Below are 20,441 nucleotides of genomic sequence, written 5' to 3' on the forward strand. Positions count from 1 at the left end.
AGTAAATCAAAAAAGAAATGGTCATCAGAAAAACTGAGTCAGCATATAGCAAAGTCAAAAAACTTGCGAAATTAAAAGCAAAGGCATCAACATTAAGAGTACAATGGGAATTCCATTGTTAAAAACACAGGAGAGAGTAGATAGATGGAAAGAGTACATAGAAGACCTGTGTGGGAGGGAGGAACTGTCTGAGGACATGATAGAAGAAGAAACAGGAGTCTGTATTATGGAAGACACAGGAAATCCAGTACTAGAGTCGGAGTTTAAGAGATCTTTGGAAGACTTCCGACCAAATAACGTGGAAGGCATAGATAACATTGCTCCAGAGTTTCAAAAATATACGGGGATCCTGACAATTAAAGTTGGTTTGTAGAATCTATTAGCCTGGAAATGTACCAACAGACTTTAGGAAGAATATCATCCACAACATCCGGGAGGTACTAAGGGCAGATAAGTGTGAGAACTATGGCACAATCAGCATGAGCTGTACGCGTGTGTTTGAGTGGAATGCTCGGTTCAGGGCCAGCCGTACAGATGTCGAAGATGATGCTCACACTGGAAGGCCCGTTAGCCGCACAATGCCAGACTTTGTTGCCAAACTTCAACAATTGGTTCGTGCAGATTGACGTCGAACCATTTGAGACCTTGTGGATGAACTGGATATTGTTTATGGGACATGTCAACGAATGTTGACTGATGAATTGGGCATGCATCGTGTTGCCGCAAAATTTTTGCTAGGGATCTTGACGTCCGATCAGAAGGCACAGCGTGTTGAAATGTGCACGGACCTCCGTCAGACCCCGTCTGATGATCCAACTTTCTTATCACGGGCGATGAGAGCTGGATTGATGGTTACGACCCAGAGACAAAGCAACAATCATCCCAGTGGAAGAGCCTGAGCTCTCCAAGAGCCAAAAAAGCGAGACTGGTGAAGAGCAAAGTGAAGAGCATGATCATTGTTTTCTTTGATACCAAGGGAATTGTGAATAAAGAATTCGTCCCACCCAAGCAAACTGTGAATTCTGCGTACTACTGTGACGTTTTGCGACGGCTCCATGAAAATCTGCGGCAATGACAGCCTGAACTTTGGCATCGAGGGAACTGGCTGCTGCATCACGACAGTGCGCCCTGTCACACGTCCTTGCTCACCAGGGCCTTTTTGGCAAAAAACGACATGGCGGTTGTAACCCACCCACCGTACCGGCCAGATTTGGCACCTTGTGAATTCGCGCTATTCCGGAAACTGAAACTCAAGTTGAAAGGCCATCAGTTCGACACTCTAGAGAGGATTCAAGAAGCATTATTGGCGGTGATGAACACATCCAAAGAACAGGACTTCCAGAAAATGTTTGACCAGTGGCAGGAAGCGCTGGGACCAGTGTGTACGTGCGGATGGGAACTACTTCGAGGGTGATGGTGACCATAAGTCCAAAGGTAAGGTTTTCAACAGATGACAGCATCAGTCCCAAAAATTTTGGATGCCACCTTGTAAGTACGGAAGACCAAGAATAATTTTAGGAAGAGGTTTTTGACAATGTACGTTTGGAGTACAGCATTGTATGGTAGTGAAACACGGACTGTGAAAACCCTGAGAAGAGAATCAAAATGTTTGAGATGTGGTGTTGTAGTACGATGTTGAAAACTGGCGGAGTGATGAGGTGAGAAAGGAGCAAGTACTACACGGAATTGGAGAAGGAAGGAACATATGGAAAACACTGACAAGTAGAAGGAACAGGATGAAAGCACATATGTTAAGACATCGGTGAGCAACTTTCATGGTACTAGATGGAATAGTAAAGGGCAAAAGCTGTATGGGAAAACAGAGACTAGAATACTTCCAACATCCAGCAGATAATTGAGAATGTTAGGTGCGAGCATACTCTGAAATGGAGAGATTGGCCCAGGAGGGCCACCCCCTTGTTCTTTTCACACTTTGGTTGTAGTGAGAAACAAAATGTGAGAGGTGGGTGACTTTTAGGTGTGCACTAAATATCCACCGACTTTCCCATTTCATTAGTTTTCTTGAGGAACGCAGAGCAAGCAGCTTCTTCAAATGTAACACTTTAATGTGCCCCTTTTTTTCTGTTAAGCACAATTTCTAGACAGCCTTATGAGTAATATGTTGTGTTGGCAGAAGAGCCAACACCATGTTACTAGAGGAGGCCAAAATGCACGCGTTTTAGCTCACGCAGGCTGGCATGAGGAAGGAAGAACTATACTGACGTGAGGTCTGGAACATGACAAGGAATTAGAATTCAGAAAGCGGACATAATTACTTTGATACTGAACTTTAATCCATTAATGATGAACGTCGCTCTTGACGGTACATGATTCATAATATCATCTGTTCAGAATACACTCTTGAAGATATTAATAGGAACTGAATATGGCACCTTGCTAGCTCGTAGCAAATGACGTAGCTGAAGGCTATGCTAAACTGTCGTCTCGGCAAATGAGAGCGTATGTAGACAGTGAACCATCGCTAGCAAAGTCGGCTGTACAACTGGGGTGGGTGCTAGGGAGTCTCTCTAGACCTGCCGTGTGGCGGCGCTCGGTGTGCAATCACTGATAATGGCGACATGCAGGTCTGACGTATACTAACGGACTGCAGCCGATTTAAAGGCTACTACCTAGCAAGTGTGGTGTCTGGTGGTGACACCACATAGTAGATGTGTGGAGGTCCAACGAACTTTTTGTAAAATAGCAGTACTTTTGAGTACAGTTGTACTATCAGGAGACCAGTTGTACCAATTTTGTTCATAATGTGTTAAGAGAAGATATTATCTAATAAATGAACATTTACATCCTTTTTTGTGTTCCGAGTTTTAGGTCCTTGTGCCAATTTTTTAAACCACCAGTCCTGATTTTCTGCAAATTGGCTCTGGCAACACTGCTTTCCTCCATCTCATCACTCAGTCATAATGTAATTATTGTAGCTCTTCCTTTAACACACAGCTTCCTTCAGCATCAGGGAGAACCACCAATATGATAACACCTTTTATTAGTGGATGTTCATCCTCAGTTTTCAATGAAACTCTTCAAATTTAGGAATGATACAGTTCTGCAAACGAGTTGAGATCGAGCAGTGAGATATTTTGTTGAATGATACTGCCTCCTTAAGAAACTTCCTTTGTTGGCAAAGGTATACTCTGATATAGTCAAAAATTTTATCAACCGGCTGCTGCTTCAAAATATTTAAATTCTTTTCAGATAGTATTTCGATGCACCATTACTGCTGCCACCATCAGAACAGTTTGGACTTAAGTACAATGGAGATGAAAACAAATTGTTGGGTGACAGTGTACATGAATGTGGCTCTGTAAACTTTCCTGGCGTAATAATTGGTTGTATTCATATCGGGTTTCCAGCCAGAAGATCTCATCATCTGGACACAATATTTCAGTGGTCTACCTCGCCGCCATCTTCAGGTGAGTAGACTGTCGCACTATCTCACTGGAACTGAAATCAAAGATGCCATGGCGCCTCCTTTATACATCAACCGTGGGTCCACTGCGCTTGTGCGAACATAACTACACCGTAGTGACAGGCACAATGGTGCACCAGTCGGCTGACAATATTATAAACAGAGATAAGAGATATACTTTAAGTAAGAGTTGGAACCCTGTTCTGTTTGAGATTAAGAAATAATTATCCTTGTCTCAGTCTTCAAAAATTGTCAATAGTGTTTGATATCGATTTACCGTTTCCATGAGCTTTCACCACCAGTGCGCTGTTGTGCCTGTCACCAGAGGGCAGTTATGCAGTGGACCCACGGTTGGTGTATAAAGGAGCAGCCACGGCATGTTTGATTTCAGTTCTGGTGAGATAGTGCGGATGGCCTACTCACCTGAAGATGGCGGCCAGGTGGCCGCCAAAATATTGTGTCCAGATGATGAGATGTTCTGGCTGGAGACCCAATATAAATACAGCCAGTGTACATGAATGGTTCAGTGTTTGATGTTCTAGGGCATGCTGAAAAGTAATGCCTCCCAATTTTTTATTCTGTTCTCAATATTGGTTCAAGTATTACAGGTCATGCACATTACTTGATCAATTTTATCACTTTGCTGATGGAAGTTGTAACCCTCTGCTACTAGAGGTCTCCTAATTGCAGTGCATTACATGGCGATTTGTAACATAACTGTGTTGGTGTGTGAGAAACACTCAGAAAACTGAAAACAGAAGTTCGAAGAGTTCGTCTACACATGGAGCATCTTCTCCAGCGTGATAATGGCAGACCACACAAGTGTGCTGCGGCATCTGCAACAATCTGGCGCCTTGGGTTCACTGTCACGATCATCCTCCGTACAGTCCCGATCTGGCCAAATCTGATTTTCGTCTGTTTCCAATACTTAAAAACACCTTCGAGAACTACACTTTGATACTGATGAAGCCTTGCAAGCCGAGGTGAAGCTGTGACTCTGTCAACAAAGACTTACATTCTACAGTGACAGTATCAACAAACTGGTCTCTTGTTGGGAGAATTGTGTTCGTAGCCAGGGTGACTATGTTGAGAAATAAGTATGTAGATGTGAAGAATAAAGGTACAGAATATTAACAAAATTTGTTATCTTTAAAAAGCTTTCAGAGTTTTCACATAAATTCAGAGGCATTTCTTTTCAACGCACCCTTATATTTACTTGTATACGGATGGCTAGAAGGCCAACAAAGTCACCAGATGCACATTCTTTGATGACAGACCTTAATTATGTGGAATGATTAAATTCACTGTTGAGGCACTGATAAAGACAGCTGAGCTCACTGATATCTTCAAAAGACTGATATATGAGAAAAAAAGTGTTAAAAAAAAAAATCGTGATCCTCTCAGATTCGCACACTGCATAATTACTGTTGAGGTTGTGCCCTCTTGTAATGTTTTGTGGTTCCTGTTAGGATGTGGATGGCCGGCTTCCTCTCACTACAACACAAAATGCACACGTGGTTAAAATACACTTTATTACAGGAACCAGTTGAGTATTTAACTTCATTGATGTCCAGTCTGAAGTTCTGTGGTTAACAGCAATAAAATAACCTGTACTAACTCTTGAATCTTGTCTGTGTTCATATTACATCTGTATACAATGACTAATGTTCCCTCACAACTAGCTAAGGTGAGAGGTGATGACTATCACTGTGGAAGACTAGAGCACAACATGACTGAGAACTGAGTCGTGATACAACGTACTAAGATTGAGACAGCTCGGTTGGCAGTGGCGGCCTATAAGGACGCTGCCCAGGGTTCGTTATCGAAGTGTAGCCTGGTGGTGTGTCTTGGTCTTCTCTTGTCCTAGGTGCGCCTAGTTCAGTTCCTAGTGCCAACCGGTGTGCTGGCGAAGGTGTACACCCTCACAATTACGTATAAAAACTTTTTCAGTGTCATAGCTAATGACCATCTGACTTAAGGGATACTGGAAATGATAAATGAACTTGAAAATGAAAACGATTATCACCTACTACCCAATATCTATACATCTTATAGTGTGTGGCAGAGGGTACTCGCATACCACTGTCACTTTCTCCCTTCCCTGTTCCAGTCACGAATGGCATGCAGGAAGAACAGAACTTGGTGATTATCTTTGTAACCTTTAATTTCTACCTTCATGTTATTTTTGTGAGATATATATAGGAAGAAAGTATATATTTGTTCACTCTTCTAAGAATGTGTGCTCTCAGAATTTTAGCAGTAAGCCACACAGCAACACACAACCATCTCTTCTGGTGTCTTCTGCCTCTGTAATTCAATGTGGATCTGCATGATGCACTCATACTTGCTAAACACTCCTGCTTTTATTTGGATTTACCTGATTCCTGTGTCAGACCTGTATGGAATGAACCTCAGATTGATGAGCATTATGTGATTGTGCCACTTAAATTGTTACATGTATTCTAAGATATTTAATGGATGCAGCTGCTTCCAGTGATTGTTCAGCAATGTGTAACCATACAGTAATAGGGATTTCTGCCTACTTACGTACAACATGTTCCATTTGTACATGCTGGATATGAAAGTATACTGCAGAATAACTGGCTACATAGAGATGGATATGGCAGCTGAGGAGCTGTCAGGATTAAGGAGTGAAAACTTGAAACGTTATTATTAGCTGACTTACTTTTCAGGTTTGAGGTAATTTCGAGGACAAAGTGGAACCACCTGTTAAAAATGTCATCCCGTATTGAAGGCAGACTGAAGACAAGAAATGTAGCCCACGTTCCGTAGTGGCAAGTTACCAGATAAGATTTAATAATGGAAATTTCATCTGTGTCTTTACTGTCTTCGTAGAAACTATACCCGCAGCTTATGGCTGTTGCATTGACTGGACATCTTAATTACCTTTTCCTTGGGTGCTCAATGTGTCAACGAAATAGTGTCACCGATCAGTGGGAGCCGTGAAACTAACTTGTGCACTCCCCACCATTTTCAAGACTCTGCTCAAAACTAACAACATTGTTGCATATTGACTTTTATTCAAGTGCTCGACAGAAAGGTGTGTAGTGGAGTCTTTCATGCCTGAAGAATGAATTTCAGTGCTACACTGCCTGACAAAAAGAAAAGTGAAGCACTCTGATGGGGAGAAAGAAACAAAATAAGAGGTTGGGAGGGTATGTACGTTATTTCGGTGATTAAAAAATCAAATCAAATTTACAAAGAATTTGTCAGTATGAGGCAACATATCAGAATGCCGTTGCCCCACCTCTGGTCTGGATGTGTGCACTGATTTAGCTGGGATGGGTGTCATAAAGCTGCTGCAAGCTCTCCTGAACGAATCTGGCCCAAAATTGTTGTAACCGGTCTGAACCGTGAAAATTTACTTTCAAAATCTTTTCTTAAAGAATTTACTTTATTTACTGGCAGTTCATCAAGAACATTGACACATTTAATCACACTAGGTGAATGTGGAAGTAATTGTCAAGGAGTAACTGATGGAAAATTAATTACCTTTAACAAATGTAAATTTATTCCTAAAAGCTTTTTCAAAACAGATTTAAAACTATAAGCAGAAAAGCACCCTCCAAATATCAAGTTACAATTATTCAGAGGCAGAATAAAAATTTTTTTTGTTACAGTAGGAGCCTTCGGGCTGAGAAGCTTCCGCTCCCTTTCAACACGTCCGTAGTCACGACCGCTCACAACGACCTCTGAAAAAGTAAACTGGTGCAAATCTGCAACACACCAGAGTACTTTAAACTAAAAATTTTAACAACTCACACAAACACATTAACTATGCACCCCTTAAGAGGGATGGAAATGGTACAAACACTCATACCAAGAAATTATTTTCCACTAAAAGTGCAATTTGTTTTTAAAAGGGCTCTTATGGTGGAAGGGTGTCAACTTTATAAAAATGACTATTTAAATAAAACCCATGAAATTCAGACTTACATAAAGTGTACAACAAGCTCTACATTACACATATACTGCCTCGCAAGGTGATAAGCAAGATAAAAACATATTTCAGGAATTCGGCCTTTACCTTAATTCTATAAATTCGTTAATACCGAATCCGACAAACATGACAGAGGCAGCTATTAACGTATGGCAGAGTGACAGACAGACAGAGAAGAAACTGCCGAACAAATGCGGACGAGAGACCAACGAGCAAGCTGGGGATGAGAGACTGACCAAGAAAACAAGTAGAATTTTACAAGTAACTGAAACAACATATCATGAAGCACTTAACTTCTGCGATTTCTGGCGAAGACCTGGCACAGCACCCCCAAAATGCTCTCCCGAACTGTCCGCTGCCAGCCGCTTCAATGGATGCAGGAAGGTGTGCCGATCTCTCGTCTCATGGCGTCACAGCTCGCCCCGGCCAGACCGACGTTGTGAGTTGATGCCTGTTGCTCTCGTGTCGGCCACGAAGCCACTATGCCTCGCTACACGGCATGGCCACTGGACTCGCGTGGCGACCTCACATGCGCCAATGCTCCAGGCGGACAAGTCATCTTGTGTCCCAGTGTGCGACCAACTGACCAACCCATCGATCCAACCGCCAATGCCCATTGCCTGAGCCAACTCGAGCAGACTGGCGGCCTAACACATACTAGCACTCTGGACGACAGACAGACACTAACTGCCTCACCAATGCGGACGAGAGACAGACCCAGACTAACTTGGCTGACCAACTAACCAGACTCGGCGACTCAGACTGACCGACTACTGAGCTCATAGCACCCCTTAAATGCATGTGAACAGGCAACTTTTCCCCTTTTGCACCAGAGGGAGACACCAAAGCTGCAATTGCCACAGCGGCGTCACTGCCAGAAATGGAAGTCGACTGCTTTACACTACGCGCTGCGGCACACTCTTCAAAACAACAAATTTTACTACGGCTCACGGTCCTCAATATGCTAGCAGTGGGACGGAGTTCACATTCAACCTGGTCCCACACTTGTTTTATTGAGGACAGATACAGCGATCTGACTGGCCGTGGCAGTACCTCAACATCACGCAAGAATATTTGTAGAGACATGGGCCACGTGTAGACAAGTATTGTCCTGTCTAGAAATGGCCCCACGATACTGTCACGTGAGATGTAACGCATGAGGATACGGGATTTTTGTGACATACCTTTGTGTTGTCAGAATTCCCTCAGTCACTACCACCCGTGACATGAAGTCATATGCGATGGCTCCCCAGACTGTGACACCAGGAGTAACACCGCTCTGCCTCTCCAAAACATTGGAACAATGAGACCTTTCCCCAGACCACCACCGTACTCGCCAACAGTGGTCATTTGGGGTAGTGCAAAACCACAATTCATTGCTGAACACACTGTTATCCCGTTTGTCGGTAATCTGTGCTTCCACTGCAAATGCAGCCGTTTGTGTTATGGTGCTAACAGCAATCTACGTGTGAGACCACTACTGATAGTCTCAGAACAATGGCAGGTGTTAGTGCGAAATATTGCAGAGAGTGCACTACTTATTCTCAGATGTCAGGTGCAGGGGAAGGGCTTACAATGTGCTCAGTGCAAACACGGTGATCCTCTCTTGAGGCGGTCAGCCAGAACCTCGATGACGAGTGTACCTGGCCACACATTGGCAAGTAGTCCAGCATTGGAGCTCTGTCGTATCCAAGAGCCCAACAAATCTGGATCAAGCATGATTCAACCAAATGGAGACCCATAATGAGGCCACTCTCAAAATTTGTCGGGTGCTAATAACACAGTCTCATGTGAACATGCACCATCTATGTCACTATTCAACATCTGACCCTGTTCACACTCCTTGTATACCGTATGAGACCTGGTAACAAGACAAAACCTGAACAACACTAATGCTCTCTTGAGGACGTTCTACCTGTCACAGAGAATTGCGACGTTAATCATCTGCAATACTGCCGATGGTACGTACATATATGAAGTGACACTGACATCTGATCGTGTCTTCTGGATAGTTTTTTGTTTTTTGTCAGGCTTTGTAAATCATTTTTTCATTGTCAATTGAACACATTGCAGTTTTGCAGTGATACGTGTTTTTGTCTGTAAGAGTGTGAGGTGGCCAAATAGATTACATTTCCAAAGGCCAAAATAAAATAAATATGTGTAGGTATTCCTGCCCACTTCCACTGGAACTTACTTGAGCATCTGACAGTCACTCTACAGATTCTGTACTGAACAAGCTGGGAATGCTGCTATGGCATCCACATTCACCTGATTTCACAATCTCTGCTGTGAAATGGGAGGCATTGCTCAGAGCATAAATGTTTTTAGTTTACTTTTAAATTTATACACGCTAGCTGCCAGACATTTATGTTTGTAGGTAAGTAATCAAAAAGTTTTGGTATGAACATAATGCATCTTTTTTCAAAGTGTGCTGATCGGCAATGAAGTTAATCAAGCTAAGAACTCTTTATTTGCTTTATTTGCTACAGTGATTGTAGAATGGCTCCAAAGTATCCCAACAACTTGCAACCTAATGCCCTGTACTACTGAGGTAGTTCCTGGGTTTGATCGGCTCCGCAAGATCTGGTCAACTCTGAACTGGGCACGGACGATGTACTGACTCAAACGGGGACTGCTGTCTTCGCCAGCATGTGACTGTGGCGCGCCTAAGCAAACAATCCAACACATCAGAGACAAATGCAGTGGCAGTGTGTTCAGTGGAGACTGAAGAATTTGTCATGGCATCCCAAAAATCCATTGAATATATACAAGGACTAGATGTTTGTCTGTGAATATATGCACTGTAGAATAATGTGATCTAGTACTGAAATGTACTTAAATGCCATACACTAAATAAATGATTGTAGGTCATATTTTTTAAGAAGAAAGAAAAACTTATAACATCCAAAAATGTAAACCTTTTGCCTAAAGAAAGCTATATGGAGAGTTATGCTTGGAGCATATCTCTGTACAGGTAGGAAACATGGGGTGAGGGAGACAGAAAAGAATCAATTAGAAGCCTGTGAAATGTGGTGCAATAGTAGGCAGCTGCAGATCAGTTGAGTTGAACTATAAGGAACAGTTGTAGTAATATTCATCTGGAGATCACTTTTACAAGAGTACTGGGTATGTCCTGGTACTACATCCTAAGAACAACAAAATCAAACAGTGGAAACTCCATGTTACAATATTGCTGTTGTTAAGAATAACAAAAGGAACAAAATTCATATACTTACGAGTAGGCACTTGCGCCTTTCTGGAATGTGTAATACAGATGTTTTGTTCACTACAGAATTCCCCTTTACCATGGATAACCATCAACTCTTTGTGATACAATAAGCTTTTTTGTGTGACCTATAAAACACAGTTCTTGTGACGTGATGTGTGGAAACTGACCAGCTCATTTACGTAAAAACAGCAGTCAAGTCTTGCCCCCACCCCTCTCTGGGTAAATTTCTGCTGACATCCATGTTCGTATATACAAGCATTTATATACTTAAAGAACTACACTGTTCATTCATTTCTCACTCCCGGTGCATGCACTATTTCTTAAGACAACACTACACACAATGTCGAGACCAAAGCGGCATTATTTGATTTCCATTTTATTTAGCTCAACTTCCCATTTTCTAACATGAAAAGCAGAGTCAGTATTCTCTGTAACGAGTAAGAGCTTTGATAGTAAGCTTTTCCAGGAGAAGAAAGAAGGAAAAAAAAAAGAACAGGTAGGCCTAATGTGAAAGTATTGTATGAAATAATAGCTGTATTATTATTACTACTACTACTACTACTACTACTACTACTATTAACTTTATAGTATAATATAATGATTTCTCATTGTAGTATATTTGTCTATCTTTTATGTATTTACGCATATTCAAAATATGAAAAAGACTATTGATTACAAATTTAGATTGAAATACTAGTGACTTGCTAATTTTTAAATGTTAATTGAGATTTGGATATACACTCCAGGTTCTTTAAGCTCAATAAAGGAGCATTTAATTTCTGAAAAAAAAAAAAAAAAAACAGCGTGATGTAATTTAATGTGGTGGCAGTATACATACATTAATTGGTGTCCATATCAGCACAATTACAAGACAAGAGTTGCATCAATAGTGGTAGATAAAACTTTTTATAATTCAAGCTGAAGCCACAAGAAAGAAGATGGTGGATAGCAATTTTACAAGTTGCACACATTACTCTTTGGAAATTATTGTAATCAGCGATTCTCAAGAAATAGGTTCCCAATTTATTATTTACTTGATATTGCAGTTTGTGTTACATTTTTTTTTTTTACGAAACCCATACACTGTGTCATCAAGTAGTCCTTCATTGCATAGAATGTATTACTGGACAGGTACTTTCAACTGTCTTTTTAAGTAAGTTTGTTTAGTAATCTATTTAATCTCCTGATCAATTTATTGCACAGTTTTATTCTTTGGTAGAAAATATTGTTTTGAGTTATATCTTTATTCTTTCTTGATAGATATAAGTTCAGTCTAGATCTTACTTCATAGTCATAGACACACTTGTTCATGCAGTTATTGTCAAGACGACTCGTCTACATCTCCATCTATATGACTACTCTGCAATTCACAATTAAGTTCCTGAAACACGGTTCACTGAACCACCTTCAAACACCTCTCAAACATTGTGCAGTAGGGATGAACACTTACATTCTTCTGTGAGCTCTGATATCTCTTATTTTATGATGATGATCATTTCTCCCTATGTAAGTGGATGACAAAATATTTTTACATTCAGAGGAGAAAGTTGTTGATTGAAGTTTCATGAGAGGACCCTGCCACAGAAAAAAATGCCTTTGTTTTAATGATTGTCAGCCCAGTTTGTGTACCATATACATGCTATGCTCTCTCCTAGTTTGCAATAGTACAAAACGAGCTGCTGTTCTTCGGACTTTTACTATGTTCTCCATCAATCCTATCTTAAGCAGATGCCACACAGCGCAGAAATACTCCAGAGGAGAAAGGACAAGCATAATGTAAGCAGCTTCTTTAGTGCATTTTCTAAGTGTTCGTCCAATACATTGCCATTTCTGGTTCATTTTCCCCACTACGTTATCTATGTGATCATTCCAGTTTACATTATTCATGATATATCCATAAGCATTTAGTTGAATATGTTTGGTGAGCACAACTGAGTGGTAAATGTACTCACATGATGTGGTTAAAATCCCCAGTGTTTTGAGTAGATCTTGATTACTATTTTTGGTTATTAGTTTTATGGACATTTTCAGTAGTTTGAAATTTTTTATATTTTATGCATTTCTTACACAGAGAAGAATTCTGAAGAATCGATTATCCATCTGAGCAGAATGTAGCTATAAGACACTGTTGCACACTAAACGAAGATGTCCTGCAACAATTCAACAAGAAAAAAAGCCTAGTCAAGAAAGTAATTAATAAAAGATATATAAAGTTTCAGCATACAATAGAACACAAGTCATTACTGAAGCTGTAGTTGAATGCATGGTAGAAATGCTGTAGAACAAGACCTGGCTATGGACGGACCTACATGCAGTAGATCATGAAAGTAGGATTCAGCAGTTACGATACACCTAAATGAAAAGGACAACTGATGTATTGTAGGAATGTAGAACTTAAGAGATAATGGCCCAAAAAACAACTTTTAACCAATGCATACCAACTGTGAGGTCGCCACCGATGTCCTGGGACAGTTGTTTGTCATTAAAATGGGTTCTTTCCTCTATCCCTCACCAACAGTGGCATTGCTCTTTCTCTTTTAAAGATAAAAAAGAAGGTTGGACAGCCCAGGTAGCTGAGAGTGCTAATGTGCCCACTTCCCGGACAAGTGGAGGCGAGTCAGCCCCAGAATGACTCTGCCTCGTGGATTAACGATAAGGGCTGGTAAGCCCGCCAGCATGGACATAGTTTTTAGGCAGTTTTCCACATCGCACTAGACTTGACCGTGATGTCTATGCTAGATGCAGACAGATGGGTATGCTGATTTCTTCCTGGAGGGGATAGTGGCATCAGGGGAGACTTCCAGCCATCAAAGGCCACCAACACTGCCAAAACCGATATATGAGCATCGCCCAGAAAGCCATGCACCACATATTTGTTCTTCAACAAATATTTATTGAACACAATGAAACATACATACAAGAAAGAGTGATAAACACCACTCTTCTACATGACCTACTTTTTCCACACAATCTCCTTCCCATTCAATGGCCTTCTTCCAATGAGACACAAGGACTTGTATGCCCTGTGGGTATCACTCCTTGAATGAACCCACCGTGCACACACTTATAAGCAATCAAGAGCATGGATGACTGCATCCACACTTCCTTTGATGACAGTTTCAGCACCAACTGCCGAGTCGTTATGCGTCGGTCATCTCGAATGAGTACATCAGCAAGTTCCATCTTGTCAGATGTGACAGCCGTGGATGGCCCCCCGAACACTGCAAATCTTGGAGCTCTGCCAAATCATCTTCTCGTAATGACCTCACCCTCTTTGCTCAGTGGACTAACAGTGCTACTGTTGAATGCTGATGCCCCATAAACTACACAGAAACATCAATATTTTAAACATAGCTGCATAACAGCAACGGTTTCACGTAATAAAATTATAAACAGCCGACCACTTGCAATGGATAAAGAAATTCTTTACCTAGTTTTCGACAAATATAAATTTGTCCTCTTCAGAAGGTGAGCTCTGCGGGATCCATGAGCTATTTTATATTAACGTGACAAACCCTAATTCTAGTGCTATATTTTATTTTTGACACATGGATCTATGCCGATAATTGTAAAAACGGCGATGGTACATTAGTCCTTACTAAATTAAAATTGTTACCTTCTGAAGAAGACAAATTGATATTTGTCGAAACCTAGGTAAAGAATTTCTTTATCCATTGCAACTTGTCGGCTGTTTATAATTTTACTACACAGAAACGTTTGTGAATGTTCCCAACAGTTTCTTTGTCCGCAGTGAATAATTTGGCGACGACACGCTGCTTGTAATGTACAACACTTACGGACGCCATTTTGAAACATTGCTGTAAGTATTTAACGCGCGCGCGCTCCGTAAACTTCAAAGAACGCGTACTTAAAAAAGTTTCGAATTCGTACCATTGTTGTTGACCAAGAAAAAAATGTGGTGCATTACTTTCTGGCAGACGCTCTTACAACAACGCCGATCTCGTGGAGAAACGGGAAAAGGCAAAAAAGAAAGGAAGAAGGAGAAGAAACACGCTCGTTTCTATAATTTCCCTTAGATTTCATAATGAAGGTTTTGTATCCATTAAGTAACGCATTCGAGTACATGCCTGACATTAGTTAAAATTCCAGAGACGATGATAACCGTAGCGTGAGAAATGTTGACTACGCTCATCCAGGAATAACCTCTACTCTTCCTGCTTCCCGATTCGGCACTCCTCACAGTTTTAATAACCTTTTCGTACTCCAGCTAACAGGATCGTGGCAATTAAAGCAACTCCTGGTGCCCACAGTAATTGGGCAAAGCAATTAGAACCCTGTTGCGCGTTTTAATAATGAATGATCCCGTATGCCGCGTCCGTTGAACTGCGCGGCAGTTCGGTGCCGGAAGTTAAATATTTCCCAGTGTGCCCCATAGTTTCTGACAAGAAATGATTCATTCATGCATGGTACGTAGACTAGATTCATTCGGCTGTTCATCGTTTTGTCTGAATCCCTACGAAGAGGCGAACTTTCGGAATGGGGAACGAGAGAAGGTGTACAGCAACAAAATAAATCGAATCATAGAAATTAACTCCATACACTGTATTACTAATAAATTCGTACTATTGGCTCCTAGTACTTAAAGCTATTCACCGTTATACCAGCCAAACTTAATCAGTTAAGTTAAAAGAAAGTTTCTACCGTACTTTGCGAAAAATTACTCACTACGTTTACAAGCGACACATCTTCCGAAAGACGAAAACCGAAATTCGGAAACCATTTCTCACTGTCGTGTTTACATGTTAACGTCTGAAGCGGATTTGCTAGCCCAGTCGTATATGCCGCCTGAAAATACAACTGTCAATAATTTCAGATTTAATCAGCACGATAGCTATTTCTCTTCAATTAGATGAGGTGTAAACAGCTTCAGTCTAATATTTCAACTTATCTTTCACTGTACAAAAAGCCGCTCCGTCCATATTAGCCGAAAATTTTTAAAAACAAGACGAAACCTGACAGTTCAAGCACTTTCAAAGCCTGTTGCGTTTAGATGGCAGCGGAAATTGAAAAACCGGCAACTAGAAGCAGATTTCCAGAATCGATTTTGAAGTGTTTATATGACGATCTAGAATTTGGGAAATCGGTCTTTGGAGTCCCATGTAAATGGGGTAACTGACTCAGTTACACTGAATGGTAGCTGGTTATCTTCTGTTGATAGTTTAATATTGACATGTCCACATTGGTACTTTCCTAAGAAAATATGTACGCCGGGCGTTCAGAAACATTTTTTCTTTCTTTTTTTTAAAGTCATCATTCGTTTGGCTACTTTTATGATTGCCTCTCCTCCCTGTTTATCCATTTTCTGCTAATCTGCATAACTAATACACTGACGGAAAAAAAACACCAACATGTAACTGATGTAGAGCAACGAAATTTCGGGAATACATTTGTCTTCGTAACATATGTAAGTGATAAACATTGCAAGTGCCCAGGTTAACGTATGCGCGAGATAAGCCATTGTCTCCTTAAATACCGGAGAACTGAGCTAGGGCGCCGAGTCATGTACAGTTACCGCCGAATCCACAAGCTACAGTCAGTGGCGGATTAAAGAAATTTTATGGGAGGAGGATGGAAGAGAAGAGTGTTCACCAGAAAACAAAGAAAAAAAGGTCTTTAAAATGTAGCATTTCAAGGTTTTTGAGACTCAAAAAACATATCAAAGACGCGGGAAAGACGTGTTTTATTTTGGGAATACAGACGTTTCAAATGTCTTCAAACGTCTGGCCTTCAAAGTCGTTACATAGGTATTTACATTAACATAATTGTTAACAGGAAAGTATCAAGTTACATAAGCGTTTTGTAAACACAAATACTTTGTTTTAAAACAATATTAGTAAAGCCGTAAATAAATCCATAGTTCTGTTTACAATTCAATTTTTAAACAGTTTAGAATGATACTAGTTCTGAAAAAAATAGTATGAGCAATAGTTATAGTTACAAACTTATAGTTACAAACTTGGTAGAAGTTATGTTAACAATTTTTGAATTGGCTCTCTATTTGTAAAGTACATATTTGGTCCGTTTTATGCATATTAAGAGGTGATTTGTTGTTCTTACAGTTCTTATAAAAGCGCAAAAACTAATATAGTTTCGTAATTATTAATTACTCTATCTTTTCTCATCAGCTGGCTTTACAACATCTAGACCTCAGAAAGCATACATCTTCTCCTGTTTCCACCCTTTGCAATAAATCTATCTATGATTTTTTTCTTTGTTAATAATAATGTTTCTATGTACGTACAATAAAGCAAGCCCAGTTAAACGGTATTGCCCACAACGATTTCTTAACCAAGTCTTAACCAATTTCAGTGTAGAGAAAGATCTTTCGGCTTTTGCGGCTTTTGCAGTTGAGACAGGAAGACAAGAAAGGATCAACATTAAAAATGTAATCAAGGGGAAAATGTCTGTAATACAAAACTGCAAACACTCAACTGCAAAGCTTGGTAGAAGTGTTTTCTTTGCATCTTCCCTTTTCCATTTTGTCACCCACAACTTGACTTCTGCCCTCAAATTAGAGATTCAATCATTTTAATCCTTTCCAAACAGTTTATAACACTTTCTAGGCACAGTTTCGGTATCACTAATCACTGACTCCATGGACCTTGTTGACGAAGAACAGAGTTTTGGTAGAAGCGTGTTCAGGTTGAAGAGAATTAGAACGTTTTTAGAGAATCTGCTTTCAAGATCGTTGCTAATTGTGTCGGGAATGGGAATGAAGACATTAACCCTAAAATAACTTTCTGGACTCGATGGAGCAGCATTAGATCTGTTAATTTGGCGAGATGTAATTCTGGGCGTTTGGATGGTGTTTCCAACAATATCTGTGATTCTCTTGGCTTCATCATAAAGGAGACTGAACTCTACAACTGCATTACCTCGCTTTGTTTTTAAGACTAATAAAGTGCCGTTTACGGTATCAGTTGCTTCTGTAGCATCAATAGTTTCTTTTTGAAAAATCTAATGAGAGGCAATGTTTGACAGAGCACATTAGCAAGGCACACTAGAGTTAAGATAAATTCTCCATTACTGATAGCATATAAAAGCGTCGTAGCTGTTACACTAGAGGTATCACTTGAAAAATGTGACAATTGTGAAATTTCCTCAAGGCACAACACGATTTTTTCAATTTTTTTAAGAAACTACACTACAGATAACTGCCTTTCTACCCATCTTGTTTCACACATGGAGACAAGCTGACTGCCTGTATGCTTAACGAGTACAGCATTTCTTTTTGGAAAGGCTGTAAAAAATGAAACAACCTCCTTAACGATACAAATTGAGTTTCTCACGTGTTGCACACCAGAACACTTATAAATAGATAAATTCAAAGAATGGTTGAAACATGGGGCTCTTTCTTCATTAATACATTCTTTCTTTATTGTGGCAACTGCTCCAACAATCTCGGAACTCATGACAGAGCAGCCATCGGTTGCAATACCAATACATTTACTAAGGTCGAGACTAAGATGTCTCATAGTGTTTATCACAGTTTTACCTAAATGTATTCCAGTCATTTTGGGATCTTTATCCTCTTCATCTGCTCTATCTTTGTTACATTTATTAGAATCACAGCCGTCTTCAGATGACTCAAGTTGATCATTTTAATCGTCATTTGTTGAAGAGAAATATTCGTTTTTATTATTTTTGGATCCAGCTTTGAAGTTTTGTTTCCACAGATTTGTCTGTGACTCCCGTGGATTGATGAAACCTGTGAAACCTTCTCTGGTCACATCTTTATAAACATATCTTTAAAAAATGACATCTGAGTTTTGTGGTTGACGTCAGTTGTCTCACCAAACCCAATACTGCAGAATTTGTTTTCATCGATTCTATTTACTATCTGAGAAATAATTTCTTCGCCACAGCATTCAATCAACTCATTTTGAAGGGTTTTACTTAAAAATGTGCGTCTTTTAAATGCAGAGCTATACTGTGCTTGTCATTCAATTTCCCCACATTCTTCGGCGCGAAATTTCATCAGCTCTTTAAAGTTGCCTTTATTTGATAGTCCGGGATCGTTAGAAAAACAGAGCAATCATCACGATGTCCTCTAAAAGGTATGTTCTAAAAGGACGTTTTGCACATGAAATGACAAAAGTTTTCGTTTTTTTTTTCATTCTCTTTAGTCGGTAGGTGTCAACTTCATTTTCAACCGATTTATTTGGATTTTCGTAAGAAACCGAAAAGTCGTTGGCACGTCCTAAAGCTTGCTGATATACTGCTCTGCTGTGATTTTCCAGGTCACCATCTTTACCTAATAACCGTAAATTTTGTCAGAGGTACAGTCACTAATGTGTTTAACTTCATTCCCAAATGATACCCACCCTTAAGAGTAGGCACAAAGAAAGGACACACTTTGCAAAATAGATCTTCTTTGGATGGAGACAAAACTAACCATGCTTTATATTTATCTAAGTGCTCTTTTTTTCAGAAACCTTCTTTCAGTCTTCTCACCCTTATTATGAGTAGAATGTGGGTAACTGTATTCAGCAGGAGGTTCCCAGTAGTTTTGCAGAATGGGGGCAAGCACATTATCAGATGGTTTAGTCCCAATATGTAGACCGATGTCGTTTTCGTAATGCACCCCTGAAACGGAAGTGTTATCTGCAGGTAATGAAGTTCAAGAGCAGCTCATCTTATCACCTGGATCATCCGAAGTGGCACGCATTGACGGTGCTGAGACCTCAATCTCATTATGCTCCTCTGATGTGGAACCTGAAAAGAATACATTGCACCAAAGTCATAAATGATATGTGTTTAACGCTCCTGCCTCACAAACTTACATGCCATACCACAGTTAGTACGCAGAAGCAACTGTTGGCATAAATGAATGCTTGGCTGCTCACTCTGCTAATAGACGTTTGGCCTAAATGCGCACCAATGGCTTAATACTATCTACATATACATCCGTACTCTGCGAGTCACCGTGTGATGTGTGGCGGAGGGTACTCTAGGGTACCATACGTTAAGGTTTCTTCCTACTCCATTCCCGGACGGAAAGAATGACTGTTTAAACGCCTCTGTACGAGCTCTTAGTCTCTTACTTATCTAATTTTGTTTTCGCGAGATAGATACGTAGGGGGGAAGGAGAATATGCATTGCTTTTGGCAAGATTTTGCGTCTGGAAATTTTCAAGATGGTTCTGGCGTGTTTGCCAATTCTGACTTCTCAACATGTCACTAACGCTCTCTCGCCAGCCTAACAAGCCTGTTACCATTCGTGCTGGCCTTCTTAGTGTTTGCTATATGTCTCCCGTTAGTCCAGCCTGATAGGGACCCCGTGTATTTGCTCCATATTACTGGCCGAAATGTCTGTGGATCCGTTCTACTTCCCTTTTTGTACATCGGTGTGACTTGTGTCCTTTTCCATTCACTGGGGATAACTCCTTGTTCGAGAGACACGCGGTAAATTATGGTCAAGAAAGGGGCTAATTCGGTCGCAAATTCCGTGTCAGGAATTTCGTCTGGCCCTGGGGCTTTGTTGTGTTTTAGAGATTTAAGCTGTTTTTCGACATTTTTTAAATCTAGATCTTGCTGAGATCTTTAATTCTGGACTGCGTAATTTTATATAGAACCTAAGGTTCACGCAGCGCACCACAAAAGAGTACACTGGCTGACTGGCGTCAAATTCTTGGCCGGCGTGATTGACTATAATCGACATTGCTTCTTCCGTTTGCTACCTAAAGTAGCAAAATAAATACTAAAACACAGCCATAGTATTTATCTATTAATTAAAAAGATTGCCATCAGTCACGTAAGTGGTTCGAAATTTGTGATAATTTCTCCATCACTATGGAATAAAGCTTC

Source organism: Schistocerca americana, chromosome 9, assembly GCF_021461395.2.
Source record: "Schistocerca americana isolate TAMUIC-IGC-003095 chromosome 9, iqSchAmer2.1, whole genome shotgun sequence".
Classification (NCBI taxonomy): Eukaryota; Metazoa; Arthropoda; class Insecta; order Orthoptera; family Acrididae; genus Schistocerca; species Schistocerca americana.